The sequence below is a fragment of the Equus asinus genome, chromosome 17, assembly GCF_041296235.1.
Source record: "Equus asinus isolate D_3611 breed Donkey chromosome 17, EquAss-T2T_v2, whole genome shotgun sequence".
NCBI classification, from domain to species: Eukaryota; Metazoa; Chordata; class Mammalia; order Perissodactyla; family Equidae; genus Equus; species Equus asinus.
The window spans coordinates 4,983,853-5,007,404 of NC_091806.1; the positions used below are offsets into that span (position 1 = coordinate 4,983,853).

The 23,552-nt window shown below is 45.7% G+C and overlaps 1 long non-coding RNA gene across 1 annotated transcript in view; it reads right to left on the minus strand.

Annotated features, from left to right (window-relative positions):
* Positions 1 to 423: 423 nt before the first annotated feature.
* Positions 424 to 23,552, minus strand: part of LOC139040419 (uncharacterized) — an 89,655-nt gene continuing 66,526 nt past the window's right edge. Inside the window, exons 2-3 of the long non-coding RNA XR_011494971.1 lie at positions 1,171 to 1,259; positions 424 to 666 (exon numbers count right to left, since the gene is read on the minus strand). This is a non-coding gene — a long non-coding RNA (uncharacterized lncRNA). The remainder of the gene's footprint in view (positions 667 to 1,170; positions 1,260 to 23,552) is intronic.

The following is a 23,552-nucleotide window of genomic DNA, read 5'->3' on the forward strand; positions in this document are numbered from 1 at the left end:
TTCCTCAGGACTGTCCCTTGTCATGGATGTTCTTATCCAGTTTTCAGTTTTCAATCCAGGGTAATTCTTCCAAAAATTGTTGTAACCTGGTTGTGTTTGTGGGAGGAGATGAGTTCAACGCCTGCTCACACTGCCATCTTGACGAGATCTTCACCCTAATTCTTAATAATAACTAACATTATTAATATAGCAAACACAAATAGAACTTACTATGTTCCATGTATTCTTTCACGTATTAACTATTTGAAAACTCTCCTGCTCATCTCAAAATATACCCATTTTACAGAAGATGAAACTGAAGTATAGAGAGTACAAGTAACATGTCATTATTATTTGTCTGTCATCATATATATGTGTATCTTTACCCCTTATGCCCACCCCCCCAACCCCCTTCCCCTCTGGTAACCATTAATCTGTTCTCTTTGTCTATGTGTTTGTTTACCTTCCATGTATGAGTGCAGTCATGAAGTATTTGTGTTTCTCTGTCTGACTTATTTTGTTTAACATAATACCCTCAAGGTCCATCTATGTTGTTGCAAATGGGACGATTTTTATTTTTTATGGCTGAGTAGTATTCCATTGTGTATATATACCACATCTTCTTTATCCATTCTTCAGTAGCTGGGCACTTGGGTTGCTTTCACGTCTTGGCTATGGTGAACAATGCTGCAATGAACATAGTAGTGCATAAGTCCCTTTGAATTGTTGATTTCAAGTTCTTTTGATAAATATCCAGTAGTGGGATAGCTGGCTCATATGGTATTTCTGATAGAACTATTATTAATAGGTAGGACTAAAATCTAGACATTTTGGATGTCAAATTTGTGCTCTTATTACAATACCATGTCTACTCAAACTGATTCTCTATTGGAGTTCTAAATACACTCCAGGATTCAAGCCTTACCCAAGACCCTGAACTTGTAGCCAAAAGACAAAGGGCTTGCTAAGATCCAAGTGTCTGGAATCTGTCTTATTCTACTACCATTAGATTTTGCTCATCTAAGCAGGAAGCCTGAGAATAACTACTGCCAGAATCACATATATACCTGTGAAATCCTTTAGATTCATGTATCCATGGAACTCAAGAGACAATGTTTTCAAGCAAGTCAATTCTTTTCAGAACCTCTATCCTTCCCTCCTGAATATCTTACGGTCATACGGTATACTCACCTATAGAGAGAATCAGGATCAATTCTCTTGTTTCTCTGGAGGACTGCAGAAATATAAACCAGAGAGCTATATGTATGCTTTCTCTATTCCTAAGGAAATAAGAAAAAGGAGCCTCTGAATCTGCTTTTAAACATGTGATCCTGCCCAGCAATTTAGAATATGATGTTATAATATCTGATTGGTACACCTTCTTCTAATTCATTTTTAGTAGTAGACATTTAGACAAATATTTATATTTCTGTATAACTTTCATTTTCTTCTCTCAATTTTTTCTACCATGAGAACATAAACTAATATCTTATACAGGTCATGATGGCAACTCTCCTCCCAATGACATACCTGCTCCCAAGCTTTAATAATAGAAAATGGTACCACTAGCTCAAATCTTATGATTTAATAGTGATTAGGTATGCTAATGCATGGAGGGAGGAGTAATATGGGCAATTCACAATAAGAATGTGATTGGTTGGGCTTTTATAGGTCCTAGATTTTAGTCCAAAATTTGGATGTCATTTTCCTCATCAACAAAAATGAGTAGGATGAAGTGAACTCAATGATTGTTACAGGATTCTGGACAAATCTCCTGAAATTTTTAACTTTCAGTTTCATTCTAATAAAATAGAGATGATGACATTTACCACAGAGAGTTCCTAGGAGGTATAAATGAGATTTAGTAACCTTAATATAGTGATTATTCTATAAATATGATTCTCTCTTGTTCTTTCAATCCCTTTCTCCAAATTTAATTACTCCTGAGACTAAGAACAGTCAGAAACATTTCACTATGCCTCGTTTCACAAACAGCCCCTCCTTGTAAAATTGCTTGCACTTCATCACTGAACAGCAAATTAAGAAGATGTCATTTCAGGCGGAAGTGATCTTTGGAGTCTGCAGGACATGGTGGTACACTGAGGCTGGACATTCAATCAGATAGTTTAAAGTTTTCTTCAGCCGGGGGATGAAAGACAAATGAGATAAGATTCCCAAGAGTTACTATCAATGCTTGGACTGGCCACAACAATAGTAAATATCATGGACTTGAGAAAAAAGTATAGAAATTCTGAAATGTGTCTGCTAGATTAATATTGTGGTACCACCAGAGTAACTTTTCTATCCCTAATTGTTTTCATGCTTTCATTTTATGAAAGATTTGATTAGATCAAAAACAGAGCCCCCTTCAATGTGACAACTACAAATAGCATTTCATAAGCCATAATATCACCAGTGGTGGATAGCACAATGCTAAGGAAGTTTTTCACATGATACTTGGCAATAGTACACTGTCTCCTGCTAATGAGCCTTGTTCGAAATACCCATTTGACTCTGTCCAAAAAGGAAGCACACTTTTAGAATGATCTGCCATGACAGATGTCAGAGAGAGTGATTCTGAAATCCCAAAATACAGTTACTTAAATACCATGCTACATATAGGAATGTGTTTTTTTAACCAATCCAGGGACATATCTAACTTACGTTGGAAGAATATTCCCCAAGAGTCCTGTGTTTTTGCACAATTTGTGAACAGGGGCATTAATGGACTTTGTTTTATACTATCTTTACAAAGACTGTTTGTATACTGATAAGCCTTGGGGATAAAACGTCTTCCATTGGAGTAAACAGAAGGCATACTGACTTACTATCCAGTATGTGAAACGTAATTTTTCTCTCTCTCTGGAGCACAAGGTAGGCATGCTTACTGACCATTACATAAGATTCAGATTTCCTATGCTCAGAGTTCCTCTTCAGTACCTCAACCCACTGTATGGGTGTCACCTGGATCTCTTTGTGCTGTCCTGTAGGAACTGGGGCTCAGGGAACCAGGACACGAAAATGCTGACATTCTGTCTAATGCTATTCTCTGAGTTACACTCCTTTGGCTCTGACCTAGGATTTGCTTGTCTTCTTCTACCAAACGAGAAACTGTGACAGGGTAACTAGTAAGCTGGCAAGATCCTTCACAGTTCTGGACAACTTGTTTATCCAAAGTTAACTACAGAATGCATGATTTTACAGGAACCTTTAGTTAGCCCAGTTAAGTAGTCTTTCTGGTTGTAGGATTCTGTATTTTCTAAAAGTGCATCCTCAAAGTAACAAAGAGAAGCATTCATTGCCAGAGATATGATTATACCTCAGATAGGTCATTGTTGTTGTACTTATAAACACTATCTCACAGAGTTAAAGTTAATGGATATTTGCTGCATAGATGATTTTTACTTTTGTGTACTAGCAGCATATTTGTTTTCTTCTGGACTATCAATTCCTTGTGGACGATGAAACTGTCTAAGAATTATTAGTACCTAACAATGAATAGCACATAATAGATTTCTAAGAAAATAGGGTGGATTTAATATGAATTAAAAAAGAAAAATGTGTTTTTCTATCAAAATGTCAACATAAATGAAGAAAAAAATCAGTAGGTTACTAAAAGGAACTACAGTGTTCTTATAGAGGAGGAGAAACTTCATTTTTCCAATGATACATTACGTTCCTAAGAAGTGGTACGGTAGCAGTAGACCTCAAGAGGTCTTTGTGAAAGCTATCTCCATCTCACATAGTTCTATTTTTAAACGTACAGTAGGTTGAGTTTTAAAAATTATACACACTTATTAACTGCACCAAGGGACCTAGATATAGAAAACATTCTTCAATCCAGAATGTTTCCTTTTTGCCCTTTCCAATCAATACTGTCTCTGTGGGAAAACAACCATTGTTCTGACTGCAGTCACCATATGTTAGTTTTGGCCATTCTAGAATTTCAGAAAATAGGAATCATCCAATATATAATCTTTGTGTAAAGCTGCATTTGTTCAGCAAAATATCTGTGAGATACATGCTTGTCGTCGCATATGACAACTGTGTGTTTATTTTGTGAATTAGTGCTGTTGGTGATACTGAAGTTTAAATCATTTATATTCTTACTGACTTTTATTTTGTCTCTACTTATTCTAATAATTACAGGCAGAGGGCTGTTGAGCTTTTCGAGTGATGCCATAAATAATTGGTCAACTGTGGTATCATTTAATGGCATGAGAATTTGGGGATAAGGGAGAAAAGTTTGGTGACAGAATTCAAACAGTGCAGTTCAACTGTGTAAAGTTTGAGATATCAGTGAGACATTTTTGTGAAAATATTCAGTAGTTAGCGGGAGGTTTGAGAAAATAATACATGTAAAAGAATTAGTGTAGCTCTTAGAGCATAGTAATTGCTTAATAATTATGAAGTGTTGTAATAACTATATGACTTGAAGATTATTCTTTTTAATTTCTGTCCTTGATTGTGAAAAATAAAGGCCGACTAGACTTTTCACTACTGTCTTGGGAAAACAAAAGCTCTTGACTGTCAATCTCTTCAAATAAGCTTTTAAGAAAACTTGAAAAGAAAACTCTCGAAGGAGAAGAACTGTTACTAAAAATTCTTTTTTAAATGTGTGATTTTATCTTTGAGAGCATCCATTATATTGTGTTTGGATTTATTAGACATCTATAATGAACAGCTACAGAATACATATTCTTTTCAAAGCATGTAGCATATCCCCAAAGCTTTACCATAAAACTAAAATTTTAATAGTTTTAATAGGATTAAAATAATACAGGAATATTCTTTGATGACAATAGTATTGAATAAGAAGTGCTTAGTCTTTGGGATTGTTGAGAATTCTTATTTCTCGAGATTATGCTTTTCACCCTCTCTTGCACCCTAACTCACCTTCTTTTTGTGTTCTTAATGGTATTTCTCAAATTTTATAATTATTTTATTTATTTTGCTCTTTAGGACAAGTAACACCAAGAGAATGGTCAGTATAAGCATTTCTGTCTAGATAGAGAAGCATCTGAATTCCACAGGTATAACATCTTGGATTGCAAGTCCTAAAACCTCAGAGCGGAAATGTGTGTATGAAATGGAGTGGGATGAAGATCAAAGCTGTGAGAAGATGTGGTTCTATATAAACCAGCCATGTAGCCATTGAACCTACCCATGGTGAGGACAGAATGGGGAGTGTAGGAGAATATTAGGAGTCCAGTAGGAACACTTTTAGTGAATGAAAGTTAATGGTCTCAGATGATGTCCCTACAGAGAATGGGTGAGGACATAAGCTTCAGATGAGCACAGCGTTTAAAAATGTGGAATCAGAATGTTTTGGAAATAGTATTGGAAAGTGACAGAGATAGTGCAAAAAGTGTTGTGGACTTCCTCAGTCCGTAGGAGGGCAGCGAGGTGCTGGAGGATATAGATCTGTGAATGAAATAAGTTAGTCTTTGACTCTCTCTAACTGACCTCGATCTGCAGAACGTATCCTTTCCATTTTTCAAATGAGAGAGGACTTCACCTCTTCATCATTAGTATTATTTGGCAAGTTGTTAGATTTTGTAGGAGCAAGAGTTCTTCCAAATCCAAAGTGGGAAAAGTTACGTAAAAGTCATTAGAATAAATACAATTATTTTTCTTATTCTATTCCATTCCACAAAGTATATGGGAAACTAAAAGAATCAGAACCCCAAAGCCTATAAGGCTGAGCCTTGCTGTCAGGTTTATTCCAATGAATCATTTATTAAGCGACTCTGAAATCCCTGCTGGACTGCTTCTCTGGCTTCCTTTTCATTGATATAAAGGAAATAATGCAAGCTGCCTCTCTCATGAAAACTACTTTTTTCCTGAAAAAAATATTAAAAGCGTGAAGGATGTAAAATGTGTGTTTGTTCTGAAAGTGACAACATGTAATCACTGTTGGTTCTCAATTAAAAATTCATATATCTGGGTTGTTCTTCAGAGCAATTGAATAACAGTCTCTGAATTGGGGCCAGAAATCTGGATTTTAGGACTTGCCTTTGCATCTGTTGTGGACCCAATTCTTTAGAAGCACAAACTACTTCTAGAGATATTCACAGTAATTTGCTCATTTTAACATCACTTGGCTTATCCCTCAAATGCTATCAGAGATTAGTTTTCTTTTACATTTAATTTAACATCTGATTAATGCATAAGTAAAATTTTCCAACTTCATTGCAGAAAAATATATTTCATGATACAGTTCAGTTAGTAAGTTAATGATTCATGAATTAAATGATTTATAGCACATGAATCATAATGATAATATATTTGGCTTTATGGTTGAAACCATTCTCTATTCTTTGAATCCTTCAATGGAGGGTAGAACATATTTTGTCAGAAAGTATCTGATAGAGAAATAATTAAAAGAAAGTTTTCTCTCCCATCAGAAAAAAAAAAAAAAAAAGCGGGAGGAATTGTGAAGAACAGTGATAAAATCCAATAGACAGAGATAAGTAAATTCTAGGTTTATTTGGGTAGATATTACCAAATTCCTGCTACATTTATGAAGCCAAAGACAATGAAATATTTTCTTTTGAACCAGCTTTCCTCACACTATGCATTCTCTAAGCGAAAAGAAATTTGATGCTAGATAAGAAAAAATATCTGCAAATAATATTTCTGTTAATGATGTCCATGGAGTATTGAAAATGTCTGAGACACTGAAATATATGGTTGCTATTCTTAGTCTCAATCTATATTTTACAGATTGATGACCTTAATATTTGAAAGAGGCAAAATTCTAATTTGGTTTTGCATTCACTTCATGTTTGTGAGCATCTCAAGGAGGAAACAGTGACTCAAAGAACACAACCTATTAAGAACAAGTCAAACAAATCATTCTTGATACTGATAATGAGTAGGTCAACTAGACAAATAAAACAGACAAAATATAGCTGGAGTCCAGCAACATTCATGCATCAATTTACTCTGGCAAAATTGTAGAAATTTGGGGAAGACAAAAAGTGGATTAGATACATATTTAGCTGACAAATCTCAGTAACACAACTGTGCCCATGTAATTAATTTGTACCAACAGATTTGGAGTTCTTCACTGATGTATTGTCACTTACTTCCTAATAAATTATTTTTAATTAACTTAGGTGAACATAGAAACTGGATTTTTACACAAGAAATTGTAAAGAGTATATTGTACTGTATATTCAAGATCTAAAATAAATTTGATGTGTTGGAAATGGGCTAACTTTAACAAGGTGATGTATTAGTTTTCTCATTATTACTGTATAACAATTTTCCCCACATGGTAGTGGCTCAAAACAACACACACTTATTTTCTCGCACATCATTTGAGTTAGGAGTTCAGGGCGTAGTTTCATCATTTGTTTCAGGACATGGTTGCCAGACATTTGCAAGTCACCAGCTAAATTTGAAGTTCAAATAAACGAATTTTGTTTTAGTATGTTTGTCTGAAATATTTTATGGACATACTTATATGAAAATTATTCATTGTTTCTTTGAACTCAAATTTAACTGGACCTCTTGCTTTTGGTTTCTTTCTTTCTTATTTTCTGCCTTTGGCAATCCTGCTTCAGCTTCTGTCACACTATTGCAATCAAGGCATCAGCCAGTGATAAGGTTTCATGTGGAAGTTCAACTTTCAAGGTCTACTTCTAAGCTCATGTGGTTGCTGGCAAAATTCAGTTCACTAAAGAATTTTGGACTAAGGCTTTCACTTCTTCACTAGCTGTTGACCATAGGTCACCCTCAATTTCTTTGCTAGGGGTGCTCCAAACAACTACACAATTTCACAAGGGATCTTCGAAGATTGGAAAAATATGGAGTTTATATTCCAATGGTTACTTTAAGATGTTTCAATAGTATTATTTGGCCACAACAGAAGTGATAGCCTTTCTTTACTCTTTTCTCAATAGGCCACAACCATGATATTGTGTTCTGCTCTAAACGCTGTGTTTTTAAGGAGTATCAATAAACTGGAAATAGACAGATTGGTAAGGAAGCTTTAGAATATATGATTTCTTATTGGAAATAGTGGAATTCTTTAGTAGGATTCCCTAAGGGTAGAAGTCTCAGAGGTGACACAAATATTTTCAACTTTTTAATAGGCTGTTACATGGAGAAGGGACTGAAATGTTATTCTGGGGCTTTGAAAGGAAGACAAAAATAAGTGGGTGGAAAATATTGAAGGAAAAACAACCTAAATTATGAAAGACTTTTCTGATAGATCTAGCTCAAAGTTAAATGGGATATGTGGAAAATTAATGTTATCAAAATCAGCACCAGTGTTCAAATTTATTTGTTGTTGTTAGTGCCATCAAAATGATTGTGACTCCTAGCAACTCTGTGTACAGCAGGGCGTGACCCTGCCAGGTCTCTTTACTCCATCCTCTCACCTTCTGGTGCTCTATCAAACAATGCTCCTGTGCTGTTCACAGGGTTTTCATGGCCAGTTTTTTCAGAAATGAGACGGCAGATCCTTCTTCCTAGTCTGTCTTACTCTAGAAGCTCCACTGAAACCTGTCCACTATGGGTGACCCTGCTGGAATTCGAAATACTGGTAGCAGAGCTTTCAGCATCACAGCTACACACAGCCACCACAGTGTGACAACTCTCAGATTAGTGGTGTGGTTCTCTGACCAGGAAAGGAACGGAGGCCCCAGCAGTGAGTGTCAACTCTTAACCACTAGACGACTGGGGCTGGCTCTCAAATTTATTTATAGGATAAAAATTCTGTAGAAATGTAGTTTTGAGATCAGTGTTCGGATTAGCTAACTTTCAAGATTTACTAAAACGCTGAAATTCTTTCATGATAGATAATCTCTTTAGAAGAGAAAAAATTAATAATAATTTTAATAAGGAAGAAATATTTTGACAGTGTAAAATGAAATTTCCCAACTGGGAAAAAATAGGAAAACAAACAATATTCATCATTTTTGCGTATTCCAGGTTTCATAAAATGAGCAAATTGATAAGAAATTAAGACTATTTGGTTTACAGCACTTCTTTTTTAGAGCCAACTAGGTTGAATCATTTTTATATTTCTATTTTTTACATAGTTCCATGACTTAGCCTATCAACAAAATTCCCCTTTAGATATTGTTCTTAAAGTGTTTCTCTCTGTTCCTAATTGACCTAACGTTTTTTTTTTAATGTAATGCTTTTGACCTACTTGCAGCAAGATATCAAGGACCTTGTTAAGCACATCCTGTTCTCAGAGGAGAGTCCAAGTTTTATGGAGCCTAAAACTTATACAACTTGGGAACTAGGGAAAGAATACAAATTCACAAATACAAAATCTGATTTAAAAATTAAATATTTTGGATTTTAAGAGGTGAACAGAGAAGGAGCCTGCCAAGGAGACTGAGAAGTGACCAGAGAGAAGGAAGACCAGTAGGTGTGGATATCCAGATAGCATCTCAAGACGTCTAAAAGTCTCGTGCTACTACACATCGGAACGCGGACAGACTTCCCCCCCGGGAGGAGGTGGAAATAGGTGAAAGCTCTCCGACCCCCGACCCCCGACCCCCGGACAGCCTAGTTCCTGCAGGAGGCTCTATTCCAACGGACTCCACCATAGCATCGCCACGCACCAAGGACAGGAGTGTGCACTCATCAGTGGAGCAATGGTGGAAACAGGTGACAACAGTCCTACCTAAGCCCCCCGTGATTACACCTAAGCGCAGGGGGCATCTCCAGGGTCCCACACCCACCAGCAGGGAAGGCCTCCACTCGCCATTAGCAGGGAGGCCCTGCCCAGAAACCAGAACAAAGGCAAGCTCCCAGCGAGCAGATTCCCCTGCATGGCACCAGACCGCCAGCTGCCGCTGGGCCCACGGTCTCCGGCCCTGCACGGGTCGGTGCAGAAGGCCCCAGACTTCCTGTGGATGTGCTTGGGGACAGGGGTGCAGCTCCAGCGCCTGGCTCTGCAGCCAGTGCAGAGGCTCCGGGGTCCCGCACCCCCCTGGCATGGAAAGCCTCTGGTCACCATCAGCAGGGAGACCATGTCCAGAAACCAGAACAAAGGGAAGCCCCCAGCGAGTGGTTTCCCCGGCATGGCACCAGACCACCAGCTGCTGCTGGGTACATGGTTTCCGGCACTGCACGGGTCAGTGCAGGGGGTGCCCGGACTTCCCGTGGACGTGCTTGGGGACTGGGTGGAGCTCCAGCACCCAGTTCTGCAGCCCAGGGGGAAACACCAGGGTCCTGCACCCCCCACCCCAACAGGGAAAGCCTCTGCTCACCATTAGCAGGGAGGGCCCGCCCTGAATTCGGAACACTGGGAAGCTCCCTAGAGCAGAATTCCTCGCAAGCCAGCAGCTTACCAGGCACCACCAGGCCCACGGACTCTGGCCATGTCCCAGGCGAGGCAAGGGGCTCCCAGAAATCCCGTGAGAGTGGTGTGGGGCACAGTGGAGCTCCGGTGAAATGGCTACGTGGCCCAGGGGGGAACTCCAGGTTCCTACAGAAGCCTCAGCAAAAGCCTGGGCACAGCACTAGTGGAGAGGTCCCAACGGGGAATCCCAAGGCGGGAAGGCCCTGGGGCAAAAGTAACACAGCTAAGTGAGCTAATGACAGACTGCATAAGATACCCATAGCTCTGCTGGGACCTATAGTGGACAAGTGTGATCTTGTGGGCTCTGTCAGTGACAAAGATGCAATTATAGGTGATCCTGCTCCCGGCTGCTGGGAAAGCCCATACCACTGCAGACCACAAGGAGGGAGCCTGTCTAAGTGGGCTGCAACAGTAGACACCAGCAGCCTGAGGTCCCCTTGCGATTACCACCACAACCGATGAGGGACACCACAGGACCACTGTGACTACGAGGAGGGGTCCAGGTCCAGTCAGTAACAGCTGACAGGGTTCCTGGTTGGGGCAGTCTACACAGCTGCCCCCCCCCCACACACACCAGTCGCAACAAGTGGAAGAAGTGACTAAACTCTATCTCTATGCGGAGGCACAAATCCATGCCATCAAGCAGTATTAAAAAATATATTAAATCTCCAGAACAGAAGGAAAATGATAAGCACCCGAAAACAATCCCAAAGACAATGAAATCTACAACCTAAATGATGATGATTTCAAAACTGCCATTATGAAAACACTCAACGACCTAAAAGAGAATTGAGACAGACAACTCAACGAGTTCAGGAGCTATGTCACAAAAGAGCTTCACACCATAAAGAAGAACCAATTAGAAATACTGGAGATGAAGAACACAATTGAGGAGATTAAGAAAAATCTGGACTCTCTGAACAGTAGGGGTGATAATATGGAGGACAGAATTAGCAATTTTTAGGATAGGAATATAGAAATGCTGCAGGCAGAGGAGGAGAGAGAATTAAGACTAAAAAGAAATGAAGAAACTCTCCAAGAATTATCCTACTCAATTAGGAAATGCAACATAAGGAATATAGGTATACAAGAGGGAGAAGAGAAGGAGAAAGGGGCAGAAGGTCTGTTCAAAGAAATAATAGCTGACAACTTTCCAAACGAGGCAAGAGAGATGGAACTTCATGTGACAGAAGCCAATAGATCTCCAAACTTTATCAATGCAAGAAGACCAACAAAAGGCATAGAGTACTGAAACTAGCAAAAGTCAATGACAAAGAGAAAATACTAAGGGGAGCCAGGCAGGAGAAAATAACTTACAAAGGAAACCCCATAAGGCTATCAGCAGATTTCTCAGGAGAGACCTTACAGGCTAGAAGAGCTGAGAATGAAATATTCAAAACTCTGAAGGACAAAAACCTGCAGCCAAGAATACTCTACCCAGCGAAAATATCCTTCAAATATGATGGAGAAATAAAAACTTTCCCAGATAAACAAAAGTTAAGGGAGTTCATCACCAGAAAACCTCCTCTTCAAGAATTGCTCAGGAAGAAACTCATTCCTGAAAAATCAAAAAAAGGAAAGGAGTTACAAAATCCAGAACAAAGGAGATAAGCAGAAGGACAATAACACAAAGTAACAGCTCTCCATCAGGACAAAATGCAAAAGAACCTGAAAGCAAGTGATAAAATGGTAACAGTAGGCCACCACGTTGCAATAATCACTGTAAATGTGAATGGATTGAACTCTCCAATCAAAAGGCACAGAGTGGCAGGATGGATCAAAGAACAAGATCCAACAATATGCTGTCTCCAGGAAACACACCTCCGCCCCAAAGACAAACACAGACTCAAAGTGAAGGGATGGAAGACAATACTCCAAGCTAATAATGAACAAAAGAAAGCAGGTGTTGCCATACTTCTGTCAGACAAGGCAGACTTCAAAGCAAAACAGATAAAGAAAGACAAAGAGGGGCAGTATATAATGATAAAAGGGACGCTACACCAAGATGACATAACACTTATAAATATATACGCACCTAACACAGGAGCACCAAAATTCGTGAAGAAACTCTTAGCAAAACTAAAAGGAGACATCAACAGCAATACGATAATAGTAGGGGACCTCAACACCCCATTAATACCAATGGACAGATCATCCAGACAGAAAATCAACAAGGAAATTATAGAATCAAATGAAAAATTAGATCAGATGGACCTAATAGATATATATAGGACACTTCATCCAAAAACAGCAGGTTACACATTCTTCTCAAGCACGCATGGAACATTCTCAAGGATAGACCATATCTTGGGAAACAAAGCAAGCATCAGTAAGTTCAAGAGGGTTGAAATAATATCAAGCATCTTTTCTGATCACAATGCTATGAAACTAGAAATCAGCTACAAGAATAAAGCTGGGAAAGGGCCAAAAATATGGAGACTAAACAACATGCAACTGAACAAACAATGGATTATTGAAGAAATTAAAGAAGAAATCAAACATTATCTGGAGACAAATGAAAATGAAAACACACCTTACCAAATTATTTGGGACGCGGCAAAGGCACTCCTAAGAGGGAAATTCATTGCAATACAGGCTCACCTCAATAAGCAAGAAAAATCATACATAAACAACCTCAAATGACACCTAAGGGAATTAGAAAAAGAAGAACAAACAAAGCCCAAAGTCAGTAGAAGGAGGGAAATAATAAACATTAGAGCAGAAATAAATGATATTGAAACAAAAAAGACAGTAGAAAGGATCAATGAAACAAAGAGTTGGTTCTTCGAAAAAATTAACAAAATCGACAAACCCTTAGCCAGACTCACTAAAAAAAAAAGAGAAATCTCAAATAAATAAAATTAGAAACGAGAGAGGAGAAATCACAACAGATACCGAAGAAATACAAAGGATCATAAGAGAATACTATGAAAAACTATATGCCAACAAATTGAGCAACCTAGAAGAAATGGATAAATTACTAGACTCATACAACCTACCCAAACTGAATCAGGAAGAAAGAGAGACTCTGAATAGACCAAACACAAGTAAAGAAATAGAAACAGTAATCAAAAACTTCCCCAAAAATAAGAGTCCAGGACCAGACGGCTTCTCTGCAGAATTCTACCAAACATTCAAAGAAGATTTAATACCTATCCTTCTCAAACTGTTCCAGAAAATAGAGGAAGATGGAGCACTCCCAAATACATTCTATGAAGCCAACATCACTCTGATCCCCAAACCTGACAAGGACAACACAAAGAAGGAAAACTACAGGCCGATATCACTGATGAACATAGACGCAAAAATCCTCAACAAAATTTTGGCAAACTGAATACAGCAATACATCAAAAAGATTATACACCATGATCAAGTGGGATTTATACCAGGGACACAGGGAAGGTTCAACATTTGCAAGTCAATCAACATGATTCATTACATTAACAAAACGAGAAACAAAAACCACATGACCATCTCAATAGATGCAGAGAAAGCATTCAACAAGATCCCACATCTGTTTATGATAAAAACTCTCAATAAAATAGGTATAGAAGGAAAGTACCTCAACATAATAAAGGCCATATATGACAAACCCACAGCCGACATCATAGTCAACGGACAAAAACTGAAACCCATCCCTCTCAGAACAGGAACAAGACAAGTGTGCCCACTTTCACCACTCTTATTCAACATAGTCCTGGAGGTTTTGGCCAGAGCAATTCGGCAGGAAAAAGAGACTGATGGTTGCTGTGGACTCAAATTATTTGTGAATGAACAGACAACTGCAGTTTCTCATTTGAATATTAGCGCAGAATCACTAGCTTAAACGATAACGGAATCCCCTGAATCTGAACAGAGCACGAAAATGTCAGGGTTTTCCTGGCCTTCCTATCACTTCTCCAGGTCCTACTGACATAAGGAATATTCAGTAGAAGAGCAAAGGGAAACTTTCTGAAACTCGTCTTAATATCGGAGCCACAGACACTTCCTGTGCTTCTGTCTTCTGTTAGGAACAGAGAGAGGAATCATCATGTATGTCAGGGAAATACTCCAATGACCCTAAATTTGGGGTGGGCGGTCTGTATTTAATACCACGGGCTCATCTCTACTATACAAACTGTTCCAGCGGCATTCGATTTTCTGGAAGACTTTTCTGATTGATTTACGTTGTAAAACACACGCCCTCCTCATCCTTTCTCTGAGGTGGGAGGCAGGCCAATTCAGGGAACACGCGTGAGGCCTGAGTCATGTCAGTCCCTGCTCTGGGCAGCTGGCTGTGAGGAGGCCTGGAGTCCAGAGCTCTTGTGTGCGAGAACCTCAACGTGGGACTCTGGTCACAGTCATACCCTAGCCAAGAGTCCCAATTAGGAGTCCCAGCTCCAGAAAAAGGTCTTTGTTGGACTTAAGAAGAATAAAGTTGTTTTAACTGTTGAGAAAGACATTGAAGATCATTTTGGTGGCTGCTAAGAGAGTTACTCTGAAGCAAATTCTTCTGTGATCGCACATATTCATAAACCGGGAACACAGTCATCATATTAAGCTAGTAAGAACAACATCTACCCTAATTCTTTTGGTGTCAGTAAGCTTACCTTACTGTCAAGTAAAAGAGTACCTCCCCGTAGGCGTGTGTACGTGTGGCAGTGTAACAACTATCAAATCGGACATCTAAGCACTACCTGTCCAACAGGTCAGAAAAATTAACATGTTGATCAAAAAGTACAATCCCTAAGTGAACCCCCACTTCTCACTGAAAAAGGGATGCCCGATGATGTCACCAGCGAATTCCTCTAGGACTCGAAGGGCCATCTTTCTGCAGGTTCAGGCAAGACTTGAGGCTCCGGGGGCCCAGAGTGGGTGGGAGGGGGAAGGCAAGACCAACTCTGAGAAAGAGAACACGTGGAGGGCAAACCAGGGAGGCCAGAAAGGGGGCTACTTGAGACTGGACTCCAACCCGGGCCACGGACCCGGCCCCAACGTCCGCTCTCAACACCCGCACTTCAGCTCACTCGAGCCGTGCCCGGCTTCGGGCGGGGCCGCACAGCCGTCGAAACTCTGGAAACCGAAGACGGTCTATTTTGGGCGGAATGAGAAGAAACAGGGTCAAGACGACAGAAAAGCTTAGAGAGAATGAGAATGTGCTTAATTCTCTGGTTGCAAAGTACCGAATTGGTTGGTGCAAATGTGTCCACGCCTGCATTATGTATGGGCGTGTGTGTGTGTCTGTGTGTGTGTGTCCAGCATGTCCCATAAGTCTTGGTGAAGGCTTTCTCACTTCACAAGTAGAAGTGCGACTAACATAAAACACGTTACTGGGAGGTTTAATTACTTAAAGTTTTATTATGCTTATGTTAAATAATAAATGATTAGTTTCCATTTTTGGGTGAGTCGTCCTGAGTGAAGATGGCAAAGGTTGATCGAGACAAGAACAACGTTCATATTCAAAGCCAAATAAGCGTAAAATAAAGCGGGACTTCCAGACTGACAAAACCAAAAGCTTGTTACGTGGACAAATGGAGTGGAGACTGGCACAACATCGATGAACCTGGCGGGCGTTACGCTCAATGGAACAAGCCAGACAGAGGAAGACAGATACCGCCTGGGGTCACTTAACACGTGAACTCGAAACATGACCAAAGAAAGGTCAGTTCACAGAAACGGAGAGTACAAAAGTGGCGGCCAGTGGCTGTGGAGTGGGAGGGAGAGGGAGAGGCAGGTCAAAGGGGACCGACTCTCAGCCCTGAGATCAAGGAGCTCTGAGGATCTCACGTCCGACGTGGTGACCAGAGTCGAGGACGCCGCACTGTATGACTGACATCAGCTAAGAGAGCAGCACTTCAGTGCCCTCGCACGCACACACAGAGTCAACAAGTGAGGTGGAAACAACAATCGGAGTTGAGGACAGAGGAGAGTGAGGGTGTGAGTCCCCGGGAACTAGACCGCATTCCTGGGAGAGCTGCAGACTTTCAAAGGCCCTGAGATAGGTGGGTTCAAACCAAGAATCCAGGAGACGCAAGGAACCGGGTGACATCCGGCTTCCAGGTGGAAGAAACAGAAAACCAGCTAAGGTCTAGAAGGCCCGGGAGGGTGGAGGGAGGCAGTTGGAGGCCAGTTGGTGGCGCAGGGGCTGGGGTCCAATCGGCTGCCCTCCTCTAGCCTTCGCCCGCTCAGGAGCCCCTGTGACACGGCCACAGTTCCATGATGAGGGCGTGGGGTTCTAATCTCCAAGTCACTCCCAGCGCTCAGCTGCCTGAGAGTGGGACCACATCCGAGATATGGAAACTCCTATCTTATGTCTACAAAGCATCGCCGCTACCTGCTTGAGCTCCAGTGCCGCTTCCTGGGTGATTGGGACCATCCTCCGCATCCTGTATGGACTGGGGCTCTTCCTCCTGTTCTTTCCCCCCCGCGAAAGGAATTTGCCCTCACAACCAACTGACAAAAGGAGAAACGTCAGGAAGGTAAGAAATCCTGGACCCAGATCCACCACAAGACGAGTCTCTCTCCTCTTTGACTGGGATTTCCACTTCTCTGAATCAACTAGAGGGACTCCAGGGATGGGAAAGAATAGAACATCGTCCTCCTAGAGACAAGCCAGGTTGGGTGGGCAGGGGGGAGAGTGGGCACAAGGATTTCGGTCCGAAGACCTCCGAGCAGGAGTCCCGCTGTGGTACAGGGCTCCAGGGAAAGGCCCCAGAGGCCAGCGACCAGTGGCCACGGACGGGATGCCGAGTGGGGTCTGTGGGAAGACAGGCCCTGAGCACCGCTTCCCCAGCCACCTCCCCGGGGCAGGTGTCTCAGGCGGGCCTTTTCTCTGTCGTGGTTGATCTGAGGGCAGAGCTGAGCCCCCGAGAGCCTCTGGGCAGGACCTGGAGTGGGACTGTAGCCTCAGGAAGCAAAGACCTCCCTGAGGAAGCTCACAAGATTCTGTACATCTGAGAATATGCGTGTTTCTGGAGCAGAGGAACAGTGACAGAAGATGCATGCTGGTCCCACATGGGGACCTTCTTATGATCCTCAAAGAAGGAAGGCAGCAAATGTCCATTTTGTGTTCAATTATCCACTTCAAAAGTAAGTAAAAGGGAAGAAACACCCCAGAGCCCCAGGAGTTCAGGGTAGGCAGTCATCCTGCTCACAAACGCTGTGCGTCTGCGGCTGGTCCAGAGAGAGGACAGGGAGCCTTGGGGCTCAGACCCCCCAGTTTCTTGTTTTTTCTCTCATTTCAGTGTCAAGTGGAGCCGAGAGGGAGGAGCAGCAGGAGCAGGAAGAAAAGGGGAGCTTGGAAAGGTAAGCTCCTGCCATTCAGCCCTGTGCCCCAGAGCTGGCCTCCACCTCCTGTCCCTGAGCGCCCAGCTCCGTGGGCTCGAGGAGGCCAGGGACAGAGCCTGTCCCTCAGGAAACAGAGCCCTCAGCGAGGCTCCCGGGAAGGAGAGGAAAACCTGAGTACTTGCCAGATTCTGTGCTGGGAACTGAGGCCCAGGCCAGCAGGCGTCTGGAACAGGGTGTTGCCCAGCAGGGGCACGTGGGCTGTGGTGGAGGTTGAAGCACTTGGTCCGTGACAAACCTCAACCCATCAGCAGCCTTGCCATCCCCGTCAGGGATCCCGTGGCCTTGGGCACTGGTGCCTGGGCTCCAGAGTCTGACCTCAAACCGTCTCCCCTAAAGGCACACTGCACGCAGCCTCCTGCGAGAGCCCTCGGCCCCCGCCTTCACCGCTGTGACCCAGTGCCCTCATTTCTAGCTTACAGAGCTGGCCGGAAGGACCTGGCAGAAGTGGGGGTCCTGAGGTCCCTTTTGCCAAGGTAAGGAATCTTGCCCTTCTCTCCTGGGCTTCTTCCTCGCAGAGTCTCTGACGTTCGCCAGGGCTACAGGCAGCTTGGGGCTGAGCTGGGAGGGGAGCCATGGGGCAGGGGGTGGCAAGAGGCCTGGGGGGAGGGACAGCAGGAGAATTCGGTGAAGTGAAGGGAGGGCCAGGGAGGGCCGTGGCTCTCAAGGGGCCACCCGCACCTGGCCTGGCCTGGCCTGCCCTGCCCTGCCCTTCCCTGCTGTCCCAGGGCCCTCTGCTCCTGGCTACAGCTTGTGCATCTTGTTTCCCGCAGCTCCCCGGGGAGGCTGTCTTGTAAGGGGTGCTTCCATCGCTTGTCATCTCAAGACTCCCCTGGGGAGGCATGCAAGGCAGCGTCTGCTAGAGTCCGCCAGCCATGCGGGAAGCCCGTGAAAGGTGCTCCTCTCACCACGACTCCAGCACTTTCCCTGGCTCTTCTCACCCAGCGCACTCGACCTTGGGCCTCCACCCTGCCAGCAGAACCGCCCTCGGCCCTGACCACCACTCCACTACGCCCGGTGGCCATGAGCTCGGCTCCAGCTCACTCGTCTTGGCCATTTCCCAACTCAGGCCATGGCCGCGTGAGCTGTCGCGTTGAAACGTTCCCCTCCCGATGGAACACGATCCAGGCCTTGTTCTTCCCCGTGCCGTCGCGCTTCGGGTCCCAGCAAGGGCCCCTGTCCTGCCACCCACCAGTGGCCTCATTCTGGGGAGGCCCCACAAATAGGGGGGGAGAGACCGACAGCTCCTCAGTTGCCAGCCCTGACGCCCAGAAGCTGCTCGAGACAGACATCACGGAAAGCATGCCAACGGAGGTCTGGGAAGAAGAGCAAGATGACCCACGCCCTCCTCAGATGCTCCAAGCACACACGATCCCGCCTGGGCTGAATTTCCGCTGGGGCCTACCCCTCCTGTCCTTGGGGCCTGCGGCTCCGAAAGCATGTGAGGCTCAACCCTCGGCCCTTCCACGGTCCCCTCTGCCCCCCGCAGCCACCTGGGATTCTGGGGCTCCCTCGCAAGCTGACTCTGCACGCTTCATGGGAAAACCTCTTGAGCCTCCTCCGGGTGACCAGGTCTTAACTTTGACGACAAAACCATCAGTTCCCAGGCTGGCCCGTCCCCTCCCTGTTCCCTCACCTGTGTGTGAGGAAAATCAGAAGGCCCTGGAAGGGACCCTACCCGGCCATGGCAGTGGGCCCTCAGAAGCCTCTCTCTCGGGACAGGAGGGCCGGCCGCCTTCTCCAACCTCCCCACGCAGCCTCTCAGAGAGCAAAGGGCAGGGTGGGACCTTCGTGGGGGCCGAGCAAGGCCGTCGGGGTCCGACTTCAGGCTCCCCAGTGGCCAGGGAAGAGCCTCGGGAGGAGAGTAGCGGTGGGGCCTCACCAGAGCCCTGCCGTGGGGTGGCAACACTGGACGGGGAGTCAGGGTCCCAGTCTCGGAGCCAGGTCGAGGACATGGGAGACACCCTCGAGACCAAACCCCTCCTGCCCCCGCCTGCAAAGGAAGAGGATCTTCACGACAGCCATTTCAGAAAAATGTTGAGACGCCTCCTGCCCTGCCTGAGGCCCAACAAGGAGGAAGCACGAGAGGATCCCCTCGCAAAGGCAAGCCCGCCTCAGCCACCGCCCAGAGCCGGGCACGGGTCACACACAGCTCAGCGTCAGATGGCGGGGCTGTTCAGGCGCCATCGACAGTGACATCCTGTGTCTGCGTCCTGGGAGGGAAACTGAGGCTGGCCGAGAACTTCTGGCCTCCCAGCAGAAGCATCGTAAAAACCATTTCAGGCCTGGCAAGCTGGACATACCTGTTACCACGACGTTCCCTCCTCCCCAGAGCAGAGTAGAACAATCACAGAGGACAGTCCCCAACCTACCTCCAGGGACCACAACTGTCCGAATACGAGGGAATGGATCAGAACAGGCGTGGAAACTGGAACTTGCCATCCAGGCAGCCACGGCCCCCAGCCAAACCCTGCCAGCCTGGGCTGAGGGTGGCAGCTGCCTCAGCCAATCCATTACCCGTCATGCTGTCCTCAGATATGTGTCTCCCGGGATGAGTAGACTGTGCCTGACACCCCTTTCCTCGTAGGAACGCTTCTCTCCCCGAATGGGCAAGCGGACGAACAGAAAACCTCGTTCTTCTCCTTATCCCACCCTCCGTGCTAACGCCGTCTTCCTACCCCAGTTTTCCCCCAATACACTTGTTTTCTCCTTAGAGCTCGTGGCTTCTGTCTGTGCCCTGCTAGGGGGAAAAACGGGGTCAGGCTCCGCCCTTCCTGAGCGTCTGCTTTGGCTTCCAGCAGGGACAGGGCCACGGGGGGGTGGGGGGGGAGGCCGACGGCAGCGTGGCTCACCTGCCCTCGCCCCAGCTCCCCCATTGCACCTCAAGTCCCCATCACACCGTCCTCCCAAAAACAGATGGAAGCTTTGGGCTCCTTCCAGATGAGCGAAACTTCTAAGACCCCAAGCCCACGATGGGCCCTGCCTGTCCTCTCCTGCGTTCTCTGGCCCTTGAACTTGTGGGGCTGTAGGGAGGGGGTTTTCAGAGGCTCCAGCAAGTGTAGAGACAGGTTCACAGGTCACAGAGTGCAGAGGGGAGTGTGGGACAGTGCTGGCCCTGAGTCCGGAGGGCGAGGACCTGCACCCCAAGCTCTTGGTGGGAATAGGTGACAACGCTGCCCCAGGAGCTTCTTCTCTCCCTGCTGAAGCTGCCACGGAGATGGGCCTGCGCATCCCTCTCGGCCCAGCGTCCCCGTCCCTCCGTGCTTGTCACAGTCGGGAGCAGCAGCGACAAGGATGGCTGCGCTCCCGGCTCTGAGGGCGGGCGGGTGGGGAGCACGCGTGCTGCTGTGGGCCCTCACCCCTCTGCCCAGAGGAGCTCAGAGCCCTGCTCTCCTGCACCTGCCTTCTCCTCCTGGGGAATGGAGCCGGGGCTGAGTGCGTGGGGTCACCACCGGACGGTGGGACGCTGTGCGCCTAGGGTGGGGCGCGGGCGAAGGAGACAAAGTGCCACTAGAGTTTAACCGCTTACCTACCGGATGGCATTTTTTGATTTTTATAATTTCACCCCTTAGAAATAAACCTGCCATGAGCTTCTCTGTGAAGGTTTTTGGGTGAACTGAAATTTTTCTGCCCGGCAAATATCAAGGGCAGTGAGGGGGTGAACATGAGCCCGCCTCCAGGATCTCACGAGGAAACGCAACATGGGTTAGAGGTTGAAAGGGTGAAACAGGGCAGAGAGAGTCAACCTAACACCGTATCTTGGATTTGAGCCATTTCCTGAGGAAAAGTCCGTTACTTAACACGCGGCACAGATGCTGAGGACGTGGGAGGGACGGGGATCTCCACATTGAATAAAACACTGTCAGAACGTATCTGGACAGGAGACCCCTGACCTTTAACCTGTCACAAGCTCTTTGTTCTTCGTCTCCAGAGAACATTAATTAGACAGAGATCCACACCGATCTAGCGGGTCCCCTGAATGAACTGGATTTCCACTTGAATTAATAAGAAACTGGTGGTTGCTGTGGACTCAAATTATTTGTGAATGAACAGACAACTGCAGTTTCTCATTTGAATATTAGCGCAGAATCACTAGCTTAAACGATAACGGAATCCCCTGAATCTGAACAGAGCACGAAAATGTCAGGGTTTTCCTGGCCTTCCTATCACTTCTCCAGGTCCTACTGACATAAGGAATATTCAGTAGAAGAGCAAAGGGAACCTTTCTGAAACTCGTCTTAATATCGGAGCCACAGACACTTCCTGTGCTTCTGTCTTCTGTTAGGAACAGAGAGAGGAATCATCACGTATGTCAGGGAAATACTCCAATGACCCTAAATTTGGGGTGGGCGGTCTGTCTTTGATACCACGGGCTCATCTCTACTATACAAACTGTTCCAGTGGCATTCGATTTTCTGGAAGACTTTTCTGATTGATTTACGTTGTAAAACACACGCCCTCCTCATCCTTTCTCTGAGGTGGGAGGCAGGCCAATTCAGGGAACACGCGTGAGGCCTGAGTCAAGTCAGTCCCTGACCCGGGCAGCTGGCTGTGAGGAGGCCCTGAGTCCAGAATTCTTGTGTGTGAGAGCCTGAATGTGGGACTCTGGTCACAGTCATACCCTAGCCAAGGGTCCCAATTAGGGGGAATGGCTCCCCGTCTGGTCTGCAGATCCCAGGAGGCAGCTGCTGTTTTGGCTGCAGATCCACCTGTGGGATGAGCCCACCAGGCAGTCACAGAGCAGACCCTTCCTCTGAGTAGCTGCTGGCCACCCCAGTGGTGTTTCTTATGTTTCTGCTTTCATCAGCAGTAACGTGAGGTCCCAGGCTGCATCACAGTGACAGTGCAACAGCTGGCCTCCCTGGGAATGCCTGATCGAGGCCCCATTTCCTTGCACTCTTCCCTGGTGTCTTTAAAAAGAGCCTTAATATCGACCAAGATGGCAGAGTGAGTGGTCTTCTTTGTCTCTCCCCCTTCGAATCTACAACTAATTGGACATTCACTGATTAACAAAGGATATCCAGATAGCATTTCAAGACGCCTAAGAGACTCGTGTTGCTATACATCGGAAGGCGGACGAACTTCCCCCAGGGAGGAGGTGGAAATAGGTGAAAACTCTCCAAACCCCGACCCCTGACCACCGGACAGCCGAGTACCTACAAGAGGCTCTCTTCCAGCGGACTCCCCCATAGCATCGCCACGCACCAAGGGCGGGAATGTGCACTCACCAGTGGAGCGACGGTGGAAACAGGTGACAACACTGCTACCCAAGACCCCCGCGATCGCATCTAGGCCCAGGGAGAAATCCCCAGGGCCCCGCACCCACTGGCAGGGAAGGCTTCCCCTCGCCATTAGCAGGGAGGCCCTTCCCAGAAGCCAGAACAAAGAGAAGCTCCTGGCGGGCCGGGCACGGCACCAGACCACAAACTGCCACTGAGCTCACGGTCTCCAGTGCACGGCTCTGTACAGGGGGCACCCTGACTTCCTGTAGACGTGCTTGGGGACACGTTTGGAGCTCCAGCACCTGGCCCTGTGACGCGGGGGAAGGCTTCAGGGTCCTGCAACTCCCCGGCAGGGAAAGCCTCTGCTCGCCATTAGCAAGGAGACCACGCCCAGAATCCAGGAAAAAGGAAAGCTCCCGGTGGACGGATCCCCTGGGGCGGCTCCAGACTGCAAGCTGCCGCAGGGTTTACAGTCTCTGGCACTTGGCTTGGTGCAAGGGGCACCCGGACTTCCCATAGACATGCTTGGGGACATGCTTGGAGCTCCAATGCCTGGCTCTGAGGCTCCGGGTAAGGCTCCGGGGTCCCGCATTGCCCTAGCAGGGAAAGCCTCTGCTCGCCATTAGCAGAGAGACCACACCCAGAATCCAGGAAAAAGGAAAGCTCCCAGTGGGCGGATCCCCCGGGGCGGCTCCAGG